At 36.9% G+C, this 26,935-nt stretch overlaps 1 long non-coding RNA gene across 1 annotated transcript in view; it reads right to left on the minus strand.

The window, feature by feature from the left end:
* Nucleotides 1–26,935, minus strand: part of LOC130145240 (uncharacterized) — a 76,496-nt gene that overhangs the window by 20,744 nt on the left and 28,817 nt on the right. The window contains exon 4 of the long non-coding RNA XR_008820423.1: nt 15,435–15,548. This is a non-coding gene — a long non-coding RNA (uncharacterized LOC130145240). The remainder of the gene's footprint in view (nt 1–15,434; nt 15,549–26,935) is intronic.

Genomic DNA, 26,935 nt, shown 5'->3' on the forward strand with positions numbered 1-26,935 from the left:
GCAGGTAAGATCATAAATCATTTGTTGAATCTAAGCCCAAGGCTATTACATGTTAATCCATTGATTTTAAAAGTAAGGTTTACCAAACATATTTACAAATTTTCAAACTCTAGTTAATAGTATCAAAGTCATATAGGCTGAGGGAACTGTGGTTGTTCACAGCTTGCAGAAGCAACAGCTCTGGGGAGAGCTAACAGCAGCCCTCTCTTACCTACGAGGAAGTTAATGAAGAGGGCGGGGCCAGGCTCTTCACAGCTGTGCAAGGTGAGAGGACAAGACAGAGTGGACGTTAGTTGAAACAAGTAAGGTTGAGGCTGGATGCCATGAAAAGCTATTTCACGATGGTAACAGTCAAGTGGGGAAACAGGTTGTCCAGCAAAGTCATGCAACCACCCTTGGAGATCTTCAAGACTCTGCTAGGCAAAGTCCTGAGTAACCTGGTCTGATCTCAGAGCCGACCCTTATTTGAGCAGGAGGTTGGAGTAAATGCCTTCCTGAGGTCTATTCCAAACTCAATTATCCTATAATTTTATGATCCCATGAAGATTTTCACCATTTCAGTGAGCAATTGCTGCCTTCTTTTACCTGGGAAAAGTGCTAATGCTATCTTTTTGATAACCTGAAGGCATGCGGCTACGTGTGTTTGCCCCTCCTTAGGTGTGTGCTTTCATGAGATATCCTATTTAATAATTTTTAGGACATGAAAGGACATAAAAGGAAGAGAAAAGCAGTGAGCCTGTAAGTATCACAGTGCAATAACTGTAGAAGTAAAGAAAGGCCAGAATGGATTAAAAAGTTACTAATAAAGTAGAATGAAGCTCCAGATTTACAACATTTTGCACATTCTGTAAAGAACAGACATGATTGCAGAATTAAATTGGCATGTATTGCAGTAGTAGCAATGTCAATGTGTAAGTAATCTCTCACCATAAATGTAAGCCTCTAAGACACTGAAAAACAAAGACCCCTAAAGGGCCCTAGGTTAGTGAGCAGCAATTTTCTGGACTCTTTTCCTGCACACGGCCATCTAAAATCTACCTAACCTGCACATTAAAAGAGCCACTATGATTTTTACAAGTTGACAACTTGAATTTTATGTGGTATAAATTTCAAAAAACATAGAAGGGAGTAACAATTTCAAACGATGATTGTGTCACGTCACCATGAGCAATAGCTGGTGCCATGAATAAAACATAGGTATTTCATGCACATAATAACAGAAAAGTGGAAATAAATATTCTGAATCAGCTATAAACCCACCAAGATGATTTCCTGATATTGGTATTTGTTTCTTCTGTATTGATGCATTATAAGCTACTATAAGTAAGTACTCTCAGAGTGTGCAACAGCTCTTTAGGAGCCATTAGAGCATATTGAACTAACGACCCATGGATAATCAAAGCGTCCTATTCACTTAATGATGGACCCTTCATTTTAGTTTTTTGAACATATTACGTCTGCTTTTCTTTTTGGTAATAAAGAGTGGGCATTAATTATGTCTCAAATACAATAAAATTCCTATTGAACACCTGCATTATAAAAATATTCTTTTTATTTCATTTTGACTGCTTTAGAAGATTTTGATAAAATAAAAAACATTGGTTTTCTTATTTGTTTTTTTCTCCTGGTACACTTCAGTATTAAATACTTCAGTTGTAATTTATAGCACATTTCAGTTCATTGTCATCATCATTAATGAATTAACAATCTCTTGTCCTGGATTCAAGGCCAACCAGATCCTTGTCAATGGAGATATAAAGAAAATAGAGGTGTTACCTTCAAAAATTGACTTTTAACAACTTTGTTCACTATCAAAAGAATTTGAAAGAACATTTGCCGAATAGGGTGTAGAACATTATTGCTGGAACACTCCATTATAATCAACTAGACACCTACTCTTCCATGCACTTTCTAAGGCTGATCAACACCAGATCTTCCTTCTGATCAGTCTTGTACAAAAACACCCACCAAAAAATGAAACAAAAACCCTACTATCCATTACCATGCAAAAGAGCTGACAAAAAAAATGAAAATAACAGGAACAAAGGTGGGATGACACAAAATTATCAGATGGACAGTGAAATACTTATGAGTACTCCTAGATTATGTAGAAGATTTGCTGTAAAATCAAGGAAACTTAATTTCAAATCCAGTGTGTTGCCCAAGCAACCAGCTTTCTGTGGCTAAAAACTTGAAACCTACAAATCTACAACTGAAAAATAATGTAAAGTGATATCATCATGCCTTTTATGTTACCTTTTTTTTCCCCATTGCTTCCTATTGCAAGAATGATAAAAAGAAAAAATTAGTATGCAACTATGGCATTTTAGAGACATTACTTCTGAATCTGAATTTTAAAACTGGATATCCAAAACAGTAGTAGCACAATGAAGACCATATGGAACAGCTCTGGTTCTGGCTCTTATAACATGTTGCTTTACCTCCTTCTACTTCACTACAGTCAGTGTCTGTTACACTAAAACTCTTTATAAGTAGAGTAGGTACACCTTATATACATATAAAACTGAGATCTTACTGTCAGTATAACTGAAATCTTAATAGTCTAATAATTTTTAGTAATAATTATTACACTCTAGTTGTAATACAAAAAGAAAGAATAATAATACAATCAAAATTGCTGTACATACTTTTTGTTTCTGTCCCTTTTTCTAGTGTTATGCTCACTCCTGCCCAGCTCCTTGGGATCTTAGGGTCAGTGTTTTATTTCTTGGAGGATGTGGGGGGACATGTTGTTATGGTGAATTGTCAGCATCTGGAGTCCTTTACTGGGAGCAATGCAATGTTTATGTTGATGGTTTCCTCTTCTTCACTTTAGGGTTCACTTAGGGTCATTTTTATGTTTGTAACTTGCTTTTACACCTCTGCTGCAACTCCACATTACATCCAAATTTACTGTATGTGACACCTTTTACATATGGCTAGACATTACTTATTTGTTCTCCTTTTTATCCCTAAAACCAGTTTTGCCCAGATCTGTGTTTCTGTAACTGACCATGTGTAAGTTGTTTATAACCATGGGGTCTGAAGTGCCATCATGCGACCCATCCCTTATCACCTCATGCCCATCCCTACACCACATTCTTTGCCTCCATTTCTCAAGCCCTCTGCTGATACAACAGTATCTCTCTACCTTACATCATCAGTTTAGTACTAGAAATGTGTCATTCTGCATACAACAACTGCTTGTTTCTGCTATCTGTATAAAACAATGATTTCACCGTACACCGACAACAAAAATAAAACAAATTAGCTGCAGACATCTAGTCAATTAGAGAAATTGCTATGACAGCTAAACCAAGCTACAGACAGGACAAGACAAGTTCATGCAGAGCAGGTGTGACAAACCTGAGTCCTGAGACTGTGCGAACACAGTACAAAACTATCACTAGCAGTGGCAATGCTTTATTACAGGGCTGCACGCTTGCATATTTTGCTGAACATGTAAAGTGGTGTAAGGTAAAAGATACCTGCTCAAGGCTCCCAGGCTGCTGCAATATCAAGACACAAAGGTCCAAGTTAAACACGGAATGGAAAGTCTGAACTCTGAATTTCCTGTCTTTTGTAAGCTTAAGTCAGACCTTATCTCTGCTTATTAATAGCAGAGTTTATTAAATAACAGCTAATGGTGGGAAAAGTAATAAAGGTACTGTACAGTGCATATTCAGTGATAAATTCATTCCGCTTTTGCAAATGAACCCCTTAATCGAGAGTTTTAAGATGTGTTAACTTTTAAGGGGCTGTCTATACTACTACATTACTACTACATTTCACAATTATAATAAACATTTTTCTGGTAAATAACTGGGTAACAAATATTCTTCCTCCCACCTTCCACTACGCCCATATGATTAAGCTCCTGGATGACACCATGGACTCTTCTGCTTCCTTATATTAACACCATATTTTAGATGGGAGGTAATCCCATTTTGTGATGATTCTTTGCAGATTTTTTTTTTCAACAAAGGGTCCTTGATCTTGCTGTCCCTACAGTTCAACAGCAGTGAATTTGCTGGCCTTAAAATCATGCTACAGTCTATCTCTTTATTCAGACTTTCTTCAAGGAAGTTGCATAAAAGAAGACAATAAGAACTTGCCTATGGCAAATGAATGTGCTTTCCGCAACATCTGCAGTATGTCTTACTCTTCTCCTCTCTTCCTAGAGGGACAAAGGCAAGAATGCTGTGAGATCTGAGGTAGCTTATGTTGTTTTCTAAAGAAATCGGTAAGGTTTTGTAAAAACAATTGGTTTAGATGACATATTTGCTTAACACCAAAAAAACCCCAAAAAAACCCAAAAACCAAGTTTTGCTTTCTAAATTTCTGATCTTTATCACTGAATCAATATTTGTTTTAGTATTTCTGCTGAAAATTATCGAAATTGCTCACTGAACAACAATCTGTTTCAATGGAATGAGAGAGTACTTTTCTTCTTACAAGGTTTGTTTGCTTTCTTTCAGCATTATTAAATATTCATTTTATCCAAGAAAGTTTCGAAACATGATTCTCTTGCCTAATAGTTATGAAAAAGCAGAAATCTCAGTTCCCGTTTCAGATCCAAAACTGTGTGTGTGTGTGCTATCTTAACCAGCTCTTAGAGGAGGAATATCTTTCTCTCTTAGTACCATACAAAACAGAATGGTTTCAAAAGGTGGAGAAGTATCTAACCCTCAGGATTAGCATCCTTGTATCTCATCTGAATATAAACACATACATCAATTTTTATTTCAGTTCTTACAGGCTGCTAGTTATTATATTAAACATTAAGACATACTGCACGGGTCCCAGATTCCCTGCAGATAGAAGATAAGTCAAACAAGCTCCTGTGGAGATCCTTTGGATGCTGCTGAATTGTGATAAAATTGTTCTATTGGGGTACTTAAACTCTTGATTTTTTAACTTAGACATAAAAGAATTTAAACAGGATTATGCATGAATAATACTGTAGCTAATGCGAATTACATTGCAAAAAGCTGGATTTTCTCTTTGCTTCATGAAGGGAAAGTGGAAAGTTCTATACTTCTGTGTTTGTGGATCCATGTTTCCTTGAGAATCAGGCTGAGCCAAACTCTAATTTTCCACGCATTTTTTTTTTCTTCCTGAAATGTGAAAAATAACAATACTGTTCTCTTACCCATCCTCCCTAAATGAAAATTACTAATGTCTTTGCCTAAAAGAAAGACCTAGTAACTTACTTATTTCAGCCAAGTTATTTTAGAACTCAAGAGTTTCAAAGAAGAAACATTTTAACTGAAAACAAGCACACAGTCTTCCTGCAAAAAGATTTCTATTTGCCAGCTGTACAGGCTTCTACAACAAGTGTCTAAACCTGAAAAAATAAAATATTGTACAGCATTTCAGAGCTTTTATACTGTGATTGTAAAATATCTGGGAGGTTTGCCAGACTCAGTCAAAAGAAGAACACAGCATTTTCTCATCACTAATAACAATGACCCGAAGTCACGTTGAAGATTGTAAGGTCAATTTCCCTCTTAAATTGAAAAAAGAAAATGGGAGAACAGATGTGGGTAGTTGCTTCTGTATTTATAAATTGCATGACAGCTGGGTTAGACTATATGATCTCCAGTTTCTATGCATTTAAGGTGTTTTTATTGAATCATTCATACTAATCAGATAAAAGTGTTAAAGTGCATTTTTAAGGTATTATACAACATAGATGAAGTGGCCAATTTCATAGTGTACACATAAAATTGATCATTTCTCTTCATTAAATATGTTCAGATAAGTTTACCAGGTGGAATACACATTTCAAGGAGAATTTTCTGGGTCTGAATGATCAGTTCTGAACTGACACAGCATACAGGCATGTGATGATAAAATGAGTACATTCTAACTAAAAGTGTAAATTACACAAAGTGTTAATTAAAACTGCCTGCTACAGAGATTATTTTCTGGGTTTGGGGGCTTGGGTTTTATTTTAGTTTACAATTGCAGCAACAGTAGCTGTGTAACCAACATCCTGATCACATTTATTCTATCATTTTTGCAGCATATAACTCTAGAAATAGGAATTTTTACACATACAGAAATTCTCACTCTACTTATTTCATGTATTAAAACTGACCATTTTATCAGATACATCATTTCTTGCTACTGACTCATTACATCTATGTACTGGAACACAATCTGCACTGGCTGCAATGTTTTTGGCTACTACCTCTTTACATTAAAAAGCCAACCATCTGCTTTTGGATGACAGCATCTAGGCAACTCTTTCCTATTAATCCTTGCATTTTATTTGTAATCCGTTATTGGGTGAAGCATGTAAATCATGTTCCACCTCTTTATACTGTGCAATTAACTTCATCTAACCTACACATTTTAGCATTAGACATAGTAGCCTACTAAGCCTAGATCTATGAGTAGAGAAAGGAACTTCATGAGAGTAGTTTATCAGAAACATCTTAAATGTCTATCACAGAATGACATCAAACTTTGATGATACTGTCTTCTTGATATAAAAAGAGACTAGGTGAACAGTTAGACTTAATGGATTAACTTCTAATACTTACATCAGAGTACCAAGGAAGAGCTTAGAAGAGAGGTCTCAATTAACTAAGACTGACAGACAGCTAAACCATTTCCCAGTCTTCAGCCAAATATTTGATCCATAGTTGTTTCTCTAATCTATGCCATATATACATCATTTCAGAAAAACATTTTGGTTAATACGGTAAAATACTTTTAATACTTACCAAACAGCAATGGACAGATAGTTTGGTGACTGTTCAGAAGGAATAAAGAGAAAAATAAGGGAAGTAGAAAGAATCAGTTTTAGCATACAGTATTCTTTCCCCCCTGACTTTTAGAAAAATTGGCAAGATAAAATTAAAGCAGTCCTCAGGCAGCTTAAACTTGTGCAATCAGCCTTTACGTAGCAGATTGTCCTGAGTGTCTCTGACCTTGGCAGTTGTACAAGGGTCACATTTATGTGTAGGAGACCTGCTTCTGAGTAACAACTGAAATGCCTAGAATTCAGACAAGAGAAAATATATATGTTTTCACAGTACACTCCACAATATAGTATTCATTTTTATAAGGTCCATTTCGATAATGAGTGCTTATTCATGATGGACAGTGCAAGGAAAAGGCTCACATGGCACAGACAGATCAACCTTCCCAGGAGCAGCACCATGAACACAGAGCCCTTGAGCCCACCAAGGGCGATAGCTTTGCTCCCTTACTCAACGTCAGCAGCTACAGCCTCTGCAGGAGATGGAGGGCAATGAGAGATGCTTGGGTCCCTTGGGAAAACCACCAGTAGCATTTCCTCCCACTGCAGTCTTGTCAGCCTCCCAGCAGTGCTGTGTCAGCTCAGCATTCCTATAAGGGCCTCTGGGCACTACAGTAAATATTGAGCATTAAGGGATATAACATGCTGCAAAGCCTAACAGTGTTCATGCGTCACTAATTACTGTAACAAGAAGCTTGCAGCACATCAACCAAGAAAAATTTACATTGATTGTTTTTTCTTACTCTCCAGCTAGAACAGGAAGAATTCCCATGACTCTGCACTTGACCTTGAGGGCTGCTTCTCCTCCTTCTGTGTGCAGATATTCCTTACAGGTGCAAGTAATGTGGATGAATACATAGGGATTTAAACCCAGAAATGCCTGGTTTCCTAATAGGCCTTCCTACTGTGTGTATATATGAATTCTAGTTTGGACTACCAGAGAAAGAAATGTTGACATTTCATCTGATCTTAGTTGGCACAGGCACACTGAAGAGCGAGTGTCGTTTTCACACCCTGCCCCTCATTCACTGCAAGGCCCTGATGAATGTTAGCTATTGATTTTAGACACTTCTGCTGCTGATTACTAATAATGAGTCATGAAGCCTGGATTCCTGCTCCGCTAATATAGGGTTAATATTAGATTTATTTGAAGATTAAACGTTCTTGAAGTACCACTATTAGCTATAACAACTTCTAAACAACAGGGTGTTTTGTTGTAACATGTCTCCTGTGCTGAACCTATGTGTACTGGAGACAAAACAACAAAGAAGGTTTCTGGAGCACAAGATATGATGCTGAAAGGCCTCCCGGTTCATTGATTCCTATCCCCTGCTCTAACAGGCATTTCTTGCATCCTATAATCCCATTCAAAAATGTATTAAGCTCCACTTTAAAGCTACTTAATTTGTTTCCTTCTGTTACTCTTACTGGAAGGCAGTTCCAGACAGGTGGAAGGTGGTTAGACAGTTGTATTGATCTCTGAATTCCCTGGAAATTCTATTTATAAAATGTTAAGCATTTCGTTAAGGATTTCCAAGTGGGTGTTCCTGATTGCTCAATACATAACAATTGTTCTGCTGATAACAATCCTCTGTGTGTTTCATTTATAATGATGCATCTTATTCTCCTCGCAATAATAGCATTTTGCCATTTCATGCAGCTGTTACATGTGCTTTATGAGTGTTCCAGTGGTTTTTTACCATAATTGACTCAGGCCTTTTTGTTGCCAAGCAGCTTATCTATGATTTCAGTGCAAGGGCCTTAAGCAATACCCTAAGGTAAGCACTATATCCAAGGACATTGTTTCAGGTAGGCATGCGTCTTTTTTTAGTCATATATTTGAAGTGCTCTGTCTCTGTGCATAGATCTGATTAATACAGAGTACTCAGTATATCATTTTAAGATCATTATGTATTTGATTTTACTATGTCTTTAACAATTACAGCACACTTTTTTAAAGCTTTACCCTTAGTACGAAGGCCACATTCTGGTTTTTGTTATCTGAGTTTAAATCTAGATTAAAAGGTGAAAAATAAATTACTCTGGAATTCATTTCTGTTTAAAGAAAAGTTAAATTTTGCCCTGTTTTTTTTTAAGAGCCTGAACATAAGAGGGAAACTAAATACCATGTATAGTTGCAGTGTGTTCACTTCCTGCAGTCAGGCTTGATGTCATGACTCATTTGACTTTGCTCATTGACTCTGAAGTGTGGTTACAATGATGACATGTAATCAAAAGAGATCTTCAATGCAGCATACCTGTGAAAGTAGGTTCTTACTGCTCTGTTGCATCTTAGCTTTAAGGATCAAAACTGATTCATCGTTAGGTCTGGCCTCATGTTTGAAGAAAGCGATGCACTTACGCACATAACATTTTTTTTAAGAGAAAACAGAAGTTAAGAATGTTATTGGGAAACAACTAAACATACATATCAAACTTCTGTGCAGGTATATTCTGCATCTCACTGGCATATAGAATACCTGACAATTTTGACTATTCCCTTTCTATACCTGTCTCTGACACTGCTACCATTATGCATTATTAAGTGAAAACCTGACCCCTTTGAAGTTAATGGAAAGAAACCCTCCTACTTTTAATGTGAGTTATTATCTTTCAGTAAGGTTACTGCATGGATCAAATCTTTTTGCTACCAGAAAGCACTGTCCCTTGATTTGAGAAGGACTCTGCAAATATGCAGATGCTCTTGTTATTATATCCTGCTGAAGAATGTGAACATTTCACTTTAAAAAACAGTCTTAAAAAAGTAACAGCTACTAATATATCTCATTGGACTGCTGCGAGATCATTTGTACAGTACAAATTAATATTTGTACTGTAAAGCACCTTTGGATCTTTGGATGAAAGATGATGTGTTTAAATACAAAGTATTAAAATTCATCTCTGCATGGAATTTTTTAGGGAAAAAAAAGGTGAGCAATTCAGTTTAATTAGTCAACTAATAAAAAAATTAAAAATGCTTAACAATCTACAATTTACATTTCTCAATGGAAACCAATATTATGCTTAGATTATAGTCAGGATAATATTATTAGTAGAATGACTGACTCAAATTAACCATGACTGAAAATCTGATTACCACAAGGGATCATGCTGCTATCATAGACTTCTCATACCTTTCCTTTTATCTTCTTATTACAGCAGCAAATTTCTCCCTCTGTGAAGAGAGTGTACAGGATTTTCAGTTTCCAGTGTCTCAGACTGCTTCTTTGATATTATAATGCACATCTTGTGAATGATGGGCCTCAAATCAATTTTATTCTTACAAAGAAGAAACTACAGACAAGGACAACTATTTTTAATAATATTATTTACAAGTTCCTAATGTGCTATTTGTCAAAACAGTGGGAATTATGTTCTCATTCCATGTTAAATATAATTAGCTAATACTTTCCAAAGGATATGCAGGCACAAGAGCTATCTTAAATTTTTAGCTTTGTTGCAGATTTCATTATTTGCCTCCATTTGTTCTCTCTCTCAGAATGCAAAAGTTTGCCTCCGGTATGCTCAAAAGAAATCCATTACAAAAAAGCTGGGTTTCCTCAGCTTCAAGGATATTCATGTTCTGTGTATGTATATATCCATACAGATATTTTAAAGGATTTTTTTTTTTTTTTAAAAAAAGCACTGTCTAGCTTTTGTATGTTTTAAAACACTTTTTCCCCCCAAATTATGCATAATATGTTTTAGATATATTTATTTTGGCTAACTAAATTAGTTTACAGCCTATTTAGTTGGGACATTTAAATGTATTATTGTTATGGTCTTGCTTAATCGAAAGCGGGTCTATGAGCCTATAATAAAAATAAAAGCTTTACAATAAAATGATGAGATGAGAAAGGTACGTGAAATAAGAACAGAAAAAGAAGGATAAGAGAACAGCCTGATGACATGCAACATTTTCTGAAAAGTTGCGGGTACAATTTGTAGCAAATCAGACTACATACACTCTTCTAACTGCATTCACCCCAGGGAGGGATGCTTGGCAGCCAGCCTCAGAAGTAGTCTCTTCTAGGATAGATTAGCGGTATTTGCATGAGCAGTTCTTGGCTTTAGATCCTTTCTGGGCCTTGCATGGCTTATACAAGGGTCCATTTGTAAATATACATATATATATATGTGTGTGTGTGTGTATAAAACATATATTTAAATATATTTTTGTCGATCTGTGTGTATGTATGTGTGTATATGTATGTATTGATAGGAGGGTTGAAGAAAGGACTTCAACTTGTCTGAAATAATGAGACAATTGTGCAGCCCACCTGAAAGGTTTTTTATAGCATGAAAATGTGGTCATATGCTACCTATCTTGAGGGGGTGACCAAGGACATAGGGGAGTGTGGGAAGGTCCCCAGCCTGGTAGATAATAATGAAGGATTGCTCAGGGCAGGGGGAGAAAACCCCCTTTCATCTCTAATGCCTATTGAAAGCATTTGAGTGTGCAATGCACTGAACTATGCTTGGATTTAATTTAGGAGGGAAGTGCTTGGGTCAAAATAGAACTTACAAACAAACTAACATTTATAAACCATGGGCAGTCAGTACACCAAGACCAAAACTGAGCTGTGGAGAGAAATTCCTTGATACCCAACACCCACTAATGAGCCCCAAGAAACCCACTGAAATCAGGCATTCCTATAAGGATCTACCAATAGTAGGATAATTTATACACCATAAATTCATATATTAAAAAAAAAAAAACAAGTGCCTTTCTTAATACCTGTAGAATTCACCTCACCTAGAGTCAAATTTCTAATAATCTTCGAACTTCTCTCTTGTATTTTTTATAATTTTAAAACCTCATTTAACAATCTAGGCTGTCTATAGAGCCTCTCTGGACACTTACTCTCTCCAGAGAGAGAAATTGTCTCTGGAGAAGGCTGCTTTGCTGTGCTAACTATAGAGAAGCCTGAGGCAATTCCAGTCTTAATTATTAAGCAAAAGTCCTTTGTCTTAGGTATCTATAGATAGTTTGGTACCTAAGTGAGGTGATTATGGGCTACAACTCCCACTTTTGCTTCTCTTTACCTCTCAGGGGTTGTAACATCACACAATTCAAGGTAAAGACAATTGTTCCAAGAAAAAAACCCCATCAAAAACCAAAGCAAAAACAAACAAAAAAACCCAGTCAGGAGGTGAGGCAGCAGCTACAGAAGGAAATGGAGAAGAGGGTTCATACTATTATCCAGGCAATACAGATCCTACCTGTTAGGCATATACCTTTCAGATTACAGAGTGTGTGGGGATGCAAAATGAGAAAGGGAACCCAATACATCAGCAGCTGAGATATGGTCAACATGTAGCCAAGATTTCAAGGACCATGGGAGAAGGAAATGAAGCAAGGGGAAATCTTATATTGCAGTTTAAAGGCCAGAGCATAGACCTGAGAGACGGTAATTATAAAACCCGATCTTGGAGGTTTTATGAATTTTACATTAGATCTCAATGGATTGAATGCTGAAGCAGTCCTGGGAAAAGAAGCTAAAAGCCAGGCTTGTCCTCACAGTGCCTAGGATGATAGAAATAAGAATGCATGCCCAGATTTCATCTTCCTTACTTTTCTTCTGGTCCCACGATGCTTCTGTTCTTGAGTACAAAATAGACAAAAGGCTTAATGGCAAGGGACCCCCACATTCATCACCTGACTCCTCCTGTTCTGAGAGACAGGGTTAGGGGTCCTCTAGGCTAACATGACAGAGGAATTGCTTCTTGGAAAGGTAATTTAACCATTAGGATGCAGCACAAAAGTATCTACACCTGTGACTGCTTTGATCTGTGCTGGACTAAATGTTAGCCATAAACCTTGGGCAGAAGAGATATGCTATATATTCAGAACAACCAAGATGGTGAATCTCCTTGGCATGTGAAGTAACAGGATATTACATTAAAAAAAATAATCTTAAATGGAGAAAACTTCAGTTCATGCGATCCTGTCATTTTCTGAGAATGAAACATCTCAGTTCTGCCCAGTTTGTTTTCTACATGCTTGAATTCCTTTAAAGATCTTACTTTCAGTTTCTTTATGCCTCAGTTTTCTCTTTCAACAATAATTGTGTTTCCCTGGAAAAGTAAAGGAACTCACATTTGGAAACTGCTCAGACACCCATGTAGTGTAGATCAAACAAGAACCTAGATAAAAAGGTTAAAACCTAAGTGCACTGCTATTTCCTAATACACCTCTCTCTCCATTTATAAAAACAGGGTATAATAAGAACTAGTAGACAGAGCTTTCTGGAAAACCTCTTACTGCCTGAAATAATGAGAAAGTTGTTCGATCATACTAGAAATATTACTCAGATAATTCTGGCAAGGTCAGATTCTGGCAAGTGTCATTTTCTATTTGCTACATGAAGTACTATGTGTTCAAGTTGCTGTGTAAGGACCCCAGGGCTTGCAGAGTCATTGCATGTAACTTTTCACAACTGTTTGTCTAACATTTTTATCTCCTTCTGTTGCTCCTTTGTTCCAATTCTACCTGTGTTTCTTCTAATTGTCCATTTCAATTTATGTTTGCCCAGTCTCATTCCAAGTAAGTTCATTGTGCTTAAAGATACATATGATAATTTATACCTGTTTAAAATATGCTGGAGAGAGTGAAAGCCGCACAATCATTTTGTATATGATACACTGTGCAAATGAAGACAGAAGAATATATAATTTATAAATAATTTTCCAAGGTGTGTCCCTCAAATGTCTGTTAAAGGCTATAAAGCATGTCTATCAAATTAAAAAAAGATAAAACTTTTCTGTTTACAAGTAGTCTGTATATACTGATGCACAATGACACTCTGGAGTGAAAATTATCTGCACTTCCAAGGTGAAATGTCAGCTGAAAAGCTTTTATATAGTATCACTCAATCTTTTATTGCTATGTCCTAATATGAGAGAAGCCTTATAATGGAAAAGCTACTTTGTGTTAATTGGTGGAACCTAGAAAAAATACAGTTAAATATCTCTGTCTTCTAATTTTTCAGGAAAATAATACTATCACGACATAAAAGCACCCAGCTCTCACTATACATTTCACAAACTTCACTGTTACAACCTGTGAGCTGAATTTCTCACTCATCACAAAAATACTGTATGACACTAAAATACAATCACTGACACATAAGCTGTGTTCCACCATTCAATTGCTATTTATTTCATAATTTCAAAGACTGTGTTTAAAAAACAAGAAAGCATCGGCACTCCTATATAGGGACAGAACTCTAATCTTCAAGAGATATAATCCTTTTACAGCAGTTATTGTTCTAATCTGCTGTAAAACCTGCCAGTTAACCTGACCATTGTCCAGGTCCCCTCTTTTTGACAACAGCCAAAGATGATAATATCCTGGAGTTTAACACAGTGACACTGCTGAGGCACGACGTGCTGCTGAAAGTGGGGCACTGCAAAGCTAAAGTGGGAGCAAAGGTCGTGGATTAGAATGAATTAAGCAAACATGGATTAAGAAAGATCAATGAGCAGGGACACAGACTCATCAGGCTCTGTTTAGATAATCTGCTTGCTCCAACTAACATTTTCTTCCAATGTTACAGCTGAAGAAAATGTACTTGAAGCTCACTCTTGTCAGCTCCTGAGAAACTATCAGTAAATCACGCAGATGAGATAGTACCCTGAAACGTAAAAACTCTGCCAAGGACTGATATTGACCCTGATCCCCAGATAGCAAGTACCATGACTGAAAAGACAGGTCTGCAATCCCAGATGATGAAACCATTAGGTCACTTGCCCTGGCTCAGTCAGTGCATTACTGAGGAAGAACAGAGAGAAGCAACAAATGATACTGCAGTAAACTGTGGAAAAGGGCAACAGGAAAAATCAGAAGGGCATTCTCCAACATTGTGCATTAGTAGTGATGACAGAAACGTTGGCAGAAAAGACCTGTCATTTCAGAGGAAATAGCTTGTAGAAACACACAATCCTACAGACTGATCAGAGAAAACTCTCAGGTCACAAAAGCTGTGAGAGAAAGTTTAGATAAGTGAAGTTCCCATAAGCCACACAATGAGTTGGTATATGAAAAGTGTAAGCAGAAGTATTAGGACGTTTACTGACTAAAGTCTCATAAAGAATTAGATCTGTCAGTCAGTAGAAAAAACAATGTCCTGACTCGTGCATAAGGTCAAAGTTGCTGGAAAAATAGCAAGGAAGTCTTACCACATCTCCCACACTGGAGTTACTTTTTATTGCTGTATACTCCATTAGCTTGGAAAGTTAAAAAAGAAAAATCTACCAAAGAGCTGAAAAGAAAATAAAGTGGACATCACACTATAGGAACCACCTCAGAAGTGATGTCATGTGTACTGACCACATCTCACTCTGTAAGACCTTGTAAGATCTCAGATCCTAATCTCAACCCACTTTTGCTTCCTCAAGTGACACCTAGAGAATAATCATTCTGTAGAATTTAGAAATAGAAGAAACTTGTATAGTCAAGTTGCTTTTTTCTCTGTCAGTGCAGAATTTTTCTTAGTAGTACATTTTAACTGATTTGCCACAGTAGCTAAATCACAAAGGTGCTTAAAATTTTCACAGATAAACCAATAAGATTTTTGCTTGAGTACAGCCAGAAACCCTACCAATAAAATTAGGAGAAGTGTTGACTTTCTACAAAGTAACTGGTGAAAAAAATACTTACTTTCCTGTCAGGAAAGAAGATCTTAGAAACTGCAAATGGTAAAAAAATATATTTATCTTCCAGTCGTCTGTTCACCATCCCATAGGACAGGGATGGTTCCAGCACACAAATGAACTGCAAGATACATGAAGAAGATATTAAAATCAGAAACCAATGTCAAAACAATTCTTCATTCACCTAATGAATAAAGGACTTGATTTCTCCCTTATAGGCTGTTAGAATAGAAAGTTACTTGTTTATCTCTAAAACCTCACCCATTCTGAAAAGAATATATAATGTAATGATTCGTGTTTACCTCACAATCAGTTTTCTTTTGTATTTTTCCAGGGGGTGCTGGGGTGGGTGGGGTGGGGGTGAGGGAAAAAACCAAATGAAACCCGAATCCAGACTTAGTAAATGTTTTTTTGTTGTTTTTCCCATGTTTCAGTATCCAGTGGAAGACATAGCAAATTGCTAACACACTGCTGGATCTGAATTCAGTCCAATGTAAATACTTCCATAAAATAGCAGATCACATCAGGACAAGGATTTATCTGTTCCAACATTCTTCCTTCACCAGACATGAATATGAGGAACAAACATGCCTAGAGTGATCCTTTCTCCTGGCACGCTCTTGCAGCAGTAAGAGTCTGAGGGACCTCCTGAGATGAAGGCTCCAGACTTCTGTGTTCAGTAGAGAAGATGGGCATGTCCTCAGTCTTTTTAAGAATCTAATTACACTTTTGGATTCTGCAACATCTTGTGGCAATGAGTTCCACAATTTAATTATAGGCATGATATGGCAAAGTACTTCCTTTGTTTATTTCAAAACTGCTGCATGAAACTCGTGTGAATGCTCTCTAGATTTTGCATTGTGAGAAATAATGAACAGTTAAATAGTTTACCATACATCTGCGATAAAAAGCAAATTATCATCCTTAAAACAAAGTTGAGCTAGCTGGTTTCTCATCAGGTTCACTTGGAACAGAATACATTGAAAAAATACATAAATATACAAAAACTGCACTTGTGTGAAAATCACAGCATCCTGAAAGGGGGGTGGGGAGAGAAATTATAGCAGTTTTTTGTTCACAGTTTGGTGGGTTTGGGGGTTTTGGGTTTGTTTGTTTTAGAGTGAGTAATGAAGCCTTGCTTTTAACCATTTGCACAAGCAGATTTTAAATTATTTACCTCTGGGAATGAATATTCTAAGATATATGCATTTTTAAATGGTATTCTGTTAATGTAAGAGTAGAACGATTCCTCAAAGTACAAAGTTCATAATGTATATTATTACAAATTCCTTTTGCAATCTGTGTACTGCCTTATTTGCTCCCTGATATTTAAGGGCACTTACTGAGGGAATGTAAGTGTTGTTACAGTGAGTGACATACCATATGGCAAGTAGGATCAGCTGCAGCTTTGTACACTGTTGTAATTTTTCCCCTTGTACTACAGTTTTACATGATGTAATGGTATGGGTTTTTTGCAATTGTTCAACATTCTACCATTTAAGACTGCCATACTATAAAATGTCATTTAGGGGGTTGCAGCTGAACCTGCTCACCGTACGTCTGCATTTATTTCACAGATGTCTATCACACTGTCATCCCACAGGTGCACTCAAACTTTAAAATTTTCCTGTGCCTCAGCTTCTAATGTAAGAAAAATGCATTATGCAAGATGAGGAAATGGCAGCCAAAAAAGTAAATGTTGCTAAATGTCACTTTACAATACAACATGGGCATGCAAATGCAACTAAGCTTATAGGGTGATAATATTTGCACTCCCAGTAAAACATGATGTACCAATGATAGTGTAAGGGCCATGTCCTGAAAAGTAAACACCCTCTCCACAGCAAAAGTAAGAAATATAAATGTGGGGAGGTACCATTAATATGGGGTAATTTTTTTTTTCCTGTGTGTTTACTCAATTGTCATCAATGAAAATTTTCTAAAACTGAATTCATCTGGAGGTTATTTTCTGTTTTAACTGGAACTACAGCTGGTTTAAGTGTAGTCCTATTGCTCCATTCTCAGAGGTTTAGAAAATAAGCAATGTGGAATGTATAGCTAAAAAAAAAGACATTAAATAATAATGTAACATTTAAGTGTAATGACATATTTAAGGAAAAAGTGGTTTCCTATGACTGTTCCTGCAGAGTTCATACAGCTAATAAAGAACGTTCTCTTCTCTGTTTCCTTCATTTCACTTTACTTTGCCTCTACATTTTCCTTTCCTTTTTTTACCTCAACATGCCATGATTTTTTTCTATGTGTAGGTCATCAGCAACGTTGTGATCTAAGATCCCATTTCAAGGTCAAACTCTACTGCATTTCTACGTGAATAAGCCATTTAATTCAGGCTGCTAACATACATAGCTACACTGTGAGGAAAACAATGAAAAAATAACTGAGAAAAAATTTGTCCAGCAGGAAGTGCCACTGGTCCTAACAAAATTAATTTCAAATCTCAGTTTGAGTTTTAGATCTCAATTAGAAAACAAGTTTTATTTATGCACCAATCATCTGTACAAGACAACTAACAAATCATAAAAAAACCTCCTCTGAATTCTAACAGTATTGTTAATAAAAATACTTTCTGTGTGCAACAATAAATATAGATTCACAACCAGTGTTATTTCTATGCTCCAATACGGCTTTTTGGTTTTGAGGTTTTGAATTAAAGACTGGGTAGATGTGAAAATAACAGAAGATAAATCAAAATGTAAAAGAAAGGACAAAATCAAAATACACCTATCCTTTTAATTAAATAAATCACCATAATTTCTTCATAATTTTGGAGTACATGTCAATATAGTTCAATACATATAATCCTATATTCTGAGATCATATTGGGTTTGGTGCCAGCACAGAGTTACAATAAAATTAGTGCCTTGTTGATTAGATATGGCTTAATGCTTCTGGTAAATTCTTCTTTGATCAATCATTCTGAAATTGTAACAAAACCCCACGGATTTGTTGTGGCCAAAATGATAGAAAACACTGATATTGCATTATAACTGCAGTTGAAGTTACTGTTTTATACTGAGGCCTTTACTACTTGCTTTACCTTGCTTATTTTTATCAGGACTGGAAGACAGGGTAGCCTGGTAACAAAAAGCACTGCAACAAGGAAAGTTAAAAACACTTCTCCCTCATTAATATGTGTATTTCATGTCTTATTTAATGTACATTAACTACTCATTGATCAGATATTTTCTGACCATACCTGGTTAATAACTCACAAGCAGCACTGAAATATGTGCTTAAAATACATATCTTTATTTTTCTTTGCAAATACCAAATATTATTATTATTTTTTTTCTTGGCAATAGAGAGGTTTCTCTAATTACCCACGATAAGTTCCATTGATTTCAAACAAACACCTAAGGCCTAATTTTTTTCCCACTTGGAACTCTGAAAGTCTGTTAAAGAAAAAAGGGTTTAGAGAAAACAGTCGTTAGTTACAGTTCTGTTAATTTTGTAGTTATTGTCGCTTCCTTTTTTAAAATTATTTTATATTCATTCCCTACTGAAGAATTTCCATTTAAATAAAGCAGATGTCAAGATTTATGACTTAAGATATTGGCACAAATATAATAGAAAGGTACTGAAAAGTATTGCAATTGAATAAGCTTGGGTAAAAATTGTACTTTCCTCCTAAAGATTTTATTTCCACTGGTGAGCTTGCTTGTTATTTATAAAGGAAACAGAAACAATTTCTCTTTACAAGCTTCACTCTCACATTTGTAATGCCAACTGCAGATACTGTCTCAGCTGAGACAGAACAGGGTAATTCTTTTTGTTCACTCTGATTCTGCGATTCAGTGAAACTTAGAGAAGTTGGGAAACAAGGAGAAAGAGAGCTATAGAACAAAAAAGTAAATGTGATTCTAAAGAAAACAAAGTCTTAAAAAGAAATTGGTGACAGCAGGCTGCTGAAAAAGCAAATATACTGTGATATGCCAGAAAACTTCAGAAAAATCATATTTTTAATTTTGTTTCAATGCTTTCAAAGTAAGGTTGTTCTTTTTATAGATGATCATTAACAAACAGTTCTCATAATGTTGCAATCCCTGCTGAAAAGAAATGATATCCAAAATATCTTTTTTCTTGTATTTTTCTATTAATGAGCAGTTTCTTAAATCTATATTTGCTCTTCATCCAGCTTTTAAATTATTTACTTTTACATGAGATTAGTATTTTCTTAGTATTCACTACACTGCCAAAAATATTTTGATGTTGACAAATTTTATTTTTATAGTTTGTATTTTGTAACAGAAAATAAGACAAACTATGGCAAGTCCAAACTATATATTTTTGGAATATATTTTACCAACTGAAATGACTGAGCTATAAAAATAACTGTTTTAGTGGGAAGACCAAATAGTTCTGCCATGTAGCCTTATAAAGTACAGAATATAATGGATATACATTTTGCACAGAAGTATTGCAAAAGCTGACAATAACCAGCAATAAAAAAAAAAAAAATCAGTAACATAATATATTTATATCACAGCATGTAAGTAAGTGGTCAGGAGACATTTCACATAACTTTAGAGGTCTGAAAGACATCTGCATATTTACTAGTCACTTTTTTTTTTTATATTCAATGGAGATCAATAGGCACTAGAGATGGAATTTGTGTAACCAACTATAGATATCCACTTTAGGGTTATATGAATCACAAATAAGGGTGTGTTTCTCTCCACTAATAAAAAAAAAGCTGACAAAAATAGCTTAGTTGTAGGTTGTAAAGGTAAATTAAAAGAATCATCCCTCTTTACTATTTTCTTTACACTATATGGCTCAGATGACTAGTTTTCCACCACAATAAATTCAGATGGTGGATTATTTACAGGCATTATAATTTAGAGTACATATTCCTTCTTGATGCAGCAATAGAAATCAAATTGTCCCATATGAACTTTGGCTACAGAGAAAATCTATGCTATGCAACACTTAATTACCAAGAAATATAAAGTCACAGTACCTGATGTCTCATTATGCAGTCATTCTCAACATCACTTTGAACCTATGTTTTATGGGAAAATTCATACAAGTGCCACCAGATTATAATATGACTTCCTGGTGATGCCAAGTGCTTTCGGAGTTACTTTTCTTTACATTTACAATAAAAGCTTCATTGTGTTAGGTAATATACAGAACTTGATACACAGCACGTCACATCCAGACATGGTCATTCAACAATTATCCATGAAAAATTACACTTGTCAAAGTATCAGGAAGTTTAGCAAGTTTAGAATGGGAAGTTTACGGAAGATTATCTTCCAACCACTATTATGATAAACACAATAAACAGTAACACTTAAACACAGACATAAACATTACTAAAAATATAGTGTCTTTTCTGACGAGCAGTGGGAAGAGTAAGGTAAATCAAGTAAAAGAGCAAAAGCAGAAATAAATCAGTAACCATGAAGAGCTGATACAAAACAGAATGGAAAAGGAATAGAATAAATTAATTCAAACAATGTAGTGGTGGATGTGGGGAAGACTTCTTTATATAAAAAATATTGCTAATGAGAAAACTAACTTGATCAAGTAGTTCAACACTTAACAGCAATGTATGACAAATAGTCTTACGGACTCATCTATGAAGTCATACTGTTTCCCTTTCAAAACTGTCTGGGGATCCTATGCAGTGAGATGATAGGCATGGCCAAAGAAAGTAAAAGCTTCTGCTCATATTTTTCAGCTACAGATGACTATCAATAAAATTTGGCGCTTGTAAGGAAAAAGTACTAAAAGGTACAAGAAAAAAGTAAAATATTTACCACTGATGTGACAAAACATAACAAAGATGACATCAAATCCCGGATGGGTTGGTTTGGGTTTTTTTGTGGGGTTTTTTTTTGTAGACTTGTATTATTTCAACACTAGTTAGAATTAAAAACCTGTTTAAAATTAAGAATTCCTTATAAAAAAAGGACAAATGTTTTTTATCATCTAGAATTCCTTTTCACAGCAGCTCTAATCATAAACAGGAAAGACATTCAAGCAAGCTGAAATACTAATAATTTAATGGTAACTTTTTATATTTTGTATCACAAAATAAAATAATTTAAACACTATCCCTTAAAGAGTACTTTGTTTCCTGTGTGTAGTTTCTCTTTAGTGATAGTATTTGTCAGTACACAATATTTCTGTGTAGGACTTCAAACATGCCTTATAAATTCTCATATTCAACTATCATGATTGATCTTGCCATTACCTTCAATTGTAGAAATCCCAGTAATTTAAACTCAAGTGTTTGCTGCTAGTTAAGCAAGTAAATTTGGTATTCCTCTGAAAATATCAAGCTATTACAATTTTATCTTTCTAAAAAGAGCTACTTATTTGCTGTGAAAAGATTAAGGAACCTGCTACTCTATCTGTAACAGTATATAAATTCTACAGCAAAGAAACTTAACAAAGCTTGGAAAATTGGCTGTTTGCTCAAACAGATGAGTGAACCATTAAAATGGCTCATAGAAACTCCAGGGGGTCAAATTCTCTTTTGGTTATATATTGTTTCAACACGTTCTGGAAAAATGCAGAGCACCTCTCTCTCAGGGCTTGAGTTGGGAAAATGCATAAATAAATGTTTTCTATAGCACTCTTCATCTCAGGAAATGTGCATAACTCAAAATTAATTAAAAAAGATATGCCACAGAAAAGGATTACTAGATTAAATATTTTATAGATTCAGAAGCTCAAACAGAAGAAAATATAACAGAATTCTCTAATATGGATTCTTTAATACACTTTCTGAAAGATGTATTCTTCATCTTTCCATAGAATGTAGAGTACAAAATATTTTGGAATAGAGTATGGTTCTGCATCCAAGTGTCTAGGATGTTTGTCTGTGGGTTGAGAAGTCCCAGACAGTTCCAGACACAGTGTCTGTATCTCATATTCAGCACTAATTGGAGAATAACTGGAGACCACTTGTTTGTGAGTCAATTTACCCAGGCTGGTACTAGGGCATACTGTCATCTTCTCACTTCTTGACTGAGACTCTAAAAGGATTTTGCATGCCAAACTTCTTGCTTCTGGATCAAAACCCTAATCACAAGCAAGTTCAGCCCCAACCTTGGCATCACAGAATCAAAGAATGGTCAGGCTTAGAAGGGACCTCTGATCATCTAGGCCAACTCCTCTGCTAAAGCAGGTTCACCTACAGCAGGTTGTGCAGAATTGCGTCCAGGCAGGTTTTGAGTATCTCCAGAGAAGGAGACTCCACAACTTCTCTAGGCAGCCTGGTCCAGTGCTCTGTCACATTCAAAGTAAAGATGTTTTTCCTCATACTCAAATGGAACTTCCTCTGTTTCAGTTTGTGCTCATTGCCTCTTGTTCTGTTGCTTGGCACTACTGAAAAGAGCCTGGCTCCATCTGATTGACACTCGCCCTTACGATATTTGCATGCATTGGGAAGATCCGCCCTCGCTTTTCTCTCTCCCAGGCTAAACAGGCCCAGCTCTCTCAGCCTTTTCTCAGAGATGCTCCAGTCCCCTAATAATCTTCATAGCCCTCTGCTGGACACTCTCCAGTAGTTCCCTGTTTCTCTTGAACTGAGGAACCCAGAACTGGACAGGCACTCCAGATGCAGCCTCACCAGAGTAGAGTAAAGGGGGAGGAGAATCTCCATCCACCTGCTGGCCGTGCACCTCCTAATGCAGCCCAGGATCCCACTGGCCTTCTTGGCCACCAGGGCAAACTGCTGGCTCATGGGGAATTTGATGTCCACCTGAATTGCCAGGTCCTTCTCTGCAGAGCTGCCTTCCAGCAGGTCATCCCCCAGCCTGTGCTGGTGCATGGCGTTGTTCTTCCCTGTGTACAGGACCTTACACTTGCCTTTAGTTAAACCTGAGGTTCCCCTCTGCCCAGCTCTCCAGCCTAAGTTGAACAGGACTGGACCCAGTACTGACTCCCAGGGAACACCACTACCTACAGGCCTCCATCTAGACTTTGTGCCACTGATCACAACCCTCTGAGCTCTGCCATTCAGCCAGGTCTCTGTCCACCTCACTATCCACGCATCTAACCCACACTGCCTGAGCTTACCTGTGAGGGTGTTAGGGGAGACAGTGTCAAAAGCTCTGCTGAAGTCAAGGTAGACAACACCCACTGCTTTCCCCTCATCTACCCAACCAGTTATTCCATCATAGAAGGCTGTATGTGTATCAATACATTCATTGCTGATGCCCAGAATATACACATCTCCAGCTACTCAAAGAACCTGAGAAGCAGCTTTGGAGGGATTTAAAGAATTGTGAATATGGACTAAGGTACCTACATATCACTGAATGCATTTAAATCTCCTCACCCTTTTTGCTGTCTAGCTTCTTTCTGCTCTCCCCAAGCAGACCATTGTTTCCAGCTGGTAATCTGTGAAAGAAAAGATCTGGGCAGGAACTCAATGAGAAAAACTAATGGAAAAATGCACAGCAAAATCAACAGACCGTCAGCCTGCTTTAATTAGTTATCTTCTTACTGTAATTTAGTCTGATGTGCAAAAAGTAACTGTAAAAGCATTACTTCTTTATATATCTAAATACTAACAAAAATATAATTAAAAAATCTTTCAGTGACTTTCTATTATGTCTCATAATTGAAGTAATGGTTACTCTGCAATGCATCTACTGTGCTAGTACACATTAAGCAAACATTAGCAAAACCAGAGAAATTTCAATGGAATGGAACAGTGTTATACCCTGATTATTTTTTTTTTCTGCTGTGCATCTTTCAGCCCAATAACAGCATTGAATTTATTTCAAATTCTCACTGGCCCTGAAAGATGTCGAGAATTTTCCAGCCTGGTGAAAATCTCACACCATTTTATCCCCCGGTACCATACCTCAGCAGCCTTGCCCTCAATTTTGGTGACCCACTGCTGCATGAGGAAAACTCCAAACACCTCAAAAAAATCCTACTGTTGATCTCAAGTACATCTCTTCAGTACACCAGCTTCTGCTCATGCATTTCACCTACAGGGGCAACTTTTTTATGATGGAGCTTCTTTCCCAGCATAAGTCTTCTCCAACTTACTCCCCATAGCCTGGGAACACATCAGCCAAAATGTTTTGGATGCACCAGCTGCTTCCATGTGTATCATTAACTCCATCTCACCCCTGCTGGTACTCCTTCTGTATTCTGTGTAATTATCATGTAACGATCATTTGTTCCCTTCCTCCTTCCCATTTTTCCTCCACCTGATAACAATAAATGTCCATTAGTAGTGCTGAAATTACCTTTACATAAAGGTGTCTTTTTTATTAAACAAGCTTCAGTTGGAGCAGACTCCTAAGCATGTGTCTAACTTCATCCATTGAAACTGACTCCTTAGATTCATGGGATTATTAATAAAATAAGCAAAATATTAATTTAAAAAAAATAATTTAAAATTATATTAATTACTATTTAAGAATGGTTGGTCAGCTTGTACCCAAAAAGCACCAACCATACAATATGAACTGCACTAATAGAATAACATATACCTGTCTGGGGGGGACTGTTGTAGTCTCTCCCTTCCACATTGCCCTTCCAGCTAACAAATACTACTACTGTACTACTCTAAGATGTTTTGCTTACAGAAATATTTCATATACTTAGCATTAGCAGCTTCTTATTCTTTACTTCTCTCATGTCCCTTGAGAAAAAAAGGGTGCAGAGAAGAGCACTGAAGAGCATTTGTTAAAGAAATAGTTTCCAACATCTTTCCAGTGTGTTTTACACTAAGGAAAGTCAGGGTAGTGAAATAATAGCTGCTCTTTTGTCTCCAGAGATAAAAGAGCAAAGGGAAAATATTATTTATTTATATATATTTAATTTTTTCCCATGTATTTATCTATGTCTTTACTTATTTATTTTCAGCCTTTGAAACAGCATATAGAAAAACTATTGAAATTAGAAGACTGGAGAGGTGATTCTCTGCCCTCTAACTTGAAGGAGTCAACAGATTTCTGAAAACAGAGTTAAGCCCCCCAAGTGCAGGCACATGGGTACTTACTATCATGCTGTTTAGAGAACACTGAGGAAAAGATATTTGGAGGTGGGGGGCAGCGGCTGATTTAGCTTTTACCTTCTATGACAACATTTACAGAAAAGATTTTAAGTAAAGAACAAAACTTAGGTGTGACTAGCACTCATGAAAATTTCTCCAGAAAATTTCATGGTAAAAATTCCCAATATTTTTGTTAGACATAAATGTAAAGCTTCATTGTGGTGGGCTGACCTTGACTGGCTGCTAGGTGCCCACCAGCCGCTCTCCCACTTCCCCTCCTCAGCAGAATGGGGGAGAAAATAAGATGAAAAAGCTTGTGGGTTGAGATGAAGACAAGAAGGTCATTCACTAATTGCCATCACAGACAAAACAGACTTCACTTGGGGAAGATTAATTTAATTGACTCCAAATCAAAAATAAAGTAGTATAATCAGAAACAAAACCAAAAATATATCTCTTTCCATCCACCCCCCTTTTTTCTCTGGCTCAACTTCACTGCTTTGTTCCTGACTCCCCTACCTCCTCCCCACACTGAGCAGTGCAGGAGGATGGGGCTGGGGGCTGGGGTCAGGCTGCAGCAGCTCCTCTTTGCTGCTCCTTCCTCCTCACACTATTCCCCTGCTCCAGCGTGGGCTGCCCACGGGTCACAGCCTCCCTCGGGCACCCACCTGCTCCGGCGTGGGGCCTCCAGGGGCTGCCGGTGGGGATCTGCTCCTCCGTGGGCCTCCCCGGGCTGAGGGGGACAGCCTGCCTCAGCGTGGGCTTCACCGCGGGCTGGGGGGAACCTCTGCTCCGGGCCTGGAGCCTCCTGCCTGCCATGGCAGCTGCGCGGATGGGCCTCTCATGTGCTCTCACCCCTTTCGCATAGATGCTGTGGAACATGTTTTACCCTTAAACTTGTTTTCCCTGAGACAGCAGCCTGGTGGCCAGGGCCGTGCCCTGCAGTGGGTGGGCCGGAGCCGGCTGGAACCAGCCGTGCCCGGCCTGAGGCACCCCCAGCCGCCTCATAGAGGCCACTCAGCCCTCGCTGCCAGCACCCCAGCACCCGGTACATTAATTCATACAGAAAACAATTATGTTTTCATTTGGTTTAGTTATAACAGAAAGCAAATAAATCTTGAGAGTAGCTTTCTTCTGCTGTATGCTGTGATCATGAAATCTAATCAATTTAATTAAAATAGACATTTTCTCACAAATTCTATCGATTTGGATGAACTCCCATTTCTCTGTGAAATACTTTTCTTATTAAAACATATCAACCAGCCAATTATTAATAATGTTTTATGCCAACCTCAGCAGGCTAACTAAGCTTCTTTAATAACAGAAAAGGTTTAGAAAACAATCTGCCACAGAAATTTTTAAATTCAAATGAACCCCCAAAATTTCATGTGAATTTTAATATTTAAATGCAATCAACGAAGACGCTTAGCAACTTCAGTCTCTCCCATAGCATACTCAGCGATTAAATCCTACCTCACACATGACATTATGTGTGAAAGTAGATAAGCACATTT

The sequence above is a fragment of the Falco biarmicus genome, chromosome 2 (genome assembly GCF_023638135.1).
Source record: "Falco biarmicus isolate bFalBia1 chromosome 2, bFalBia1.pri, whole genome shotgun sequence".
NCBI classification, from domain to species: domain Eukaryota; kingdom Metazoa; phylum Chordata; class Aves; order Falconiformes; family Falconidae; genus Falco; species Falco biarmicus.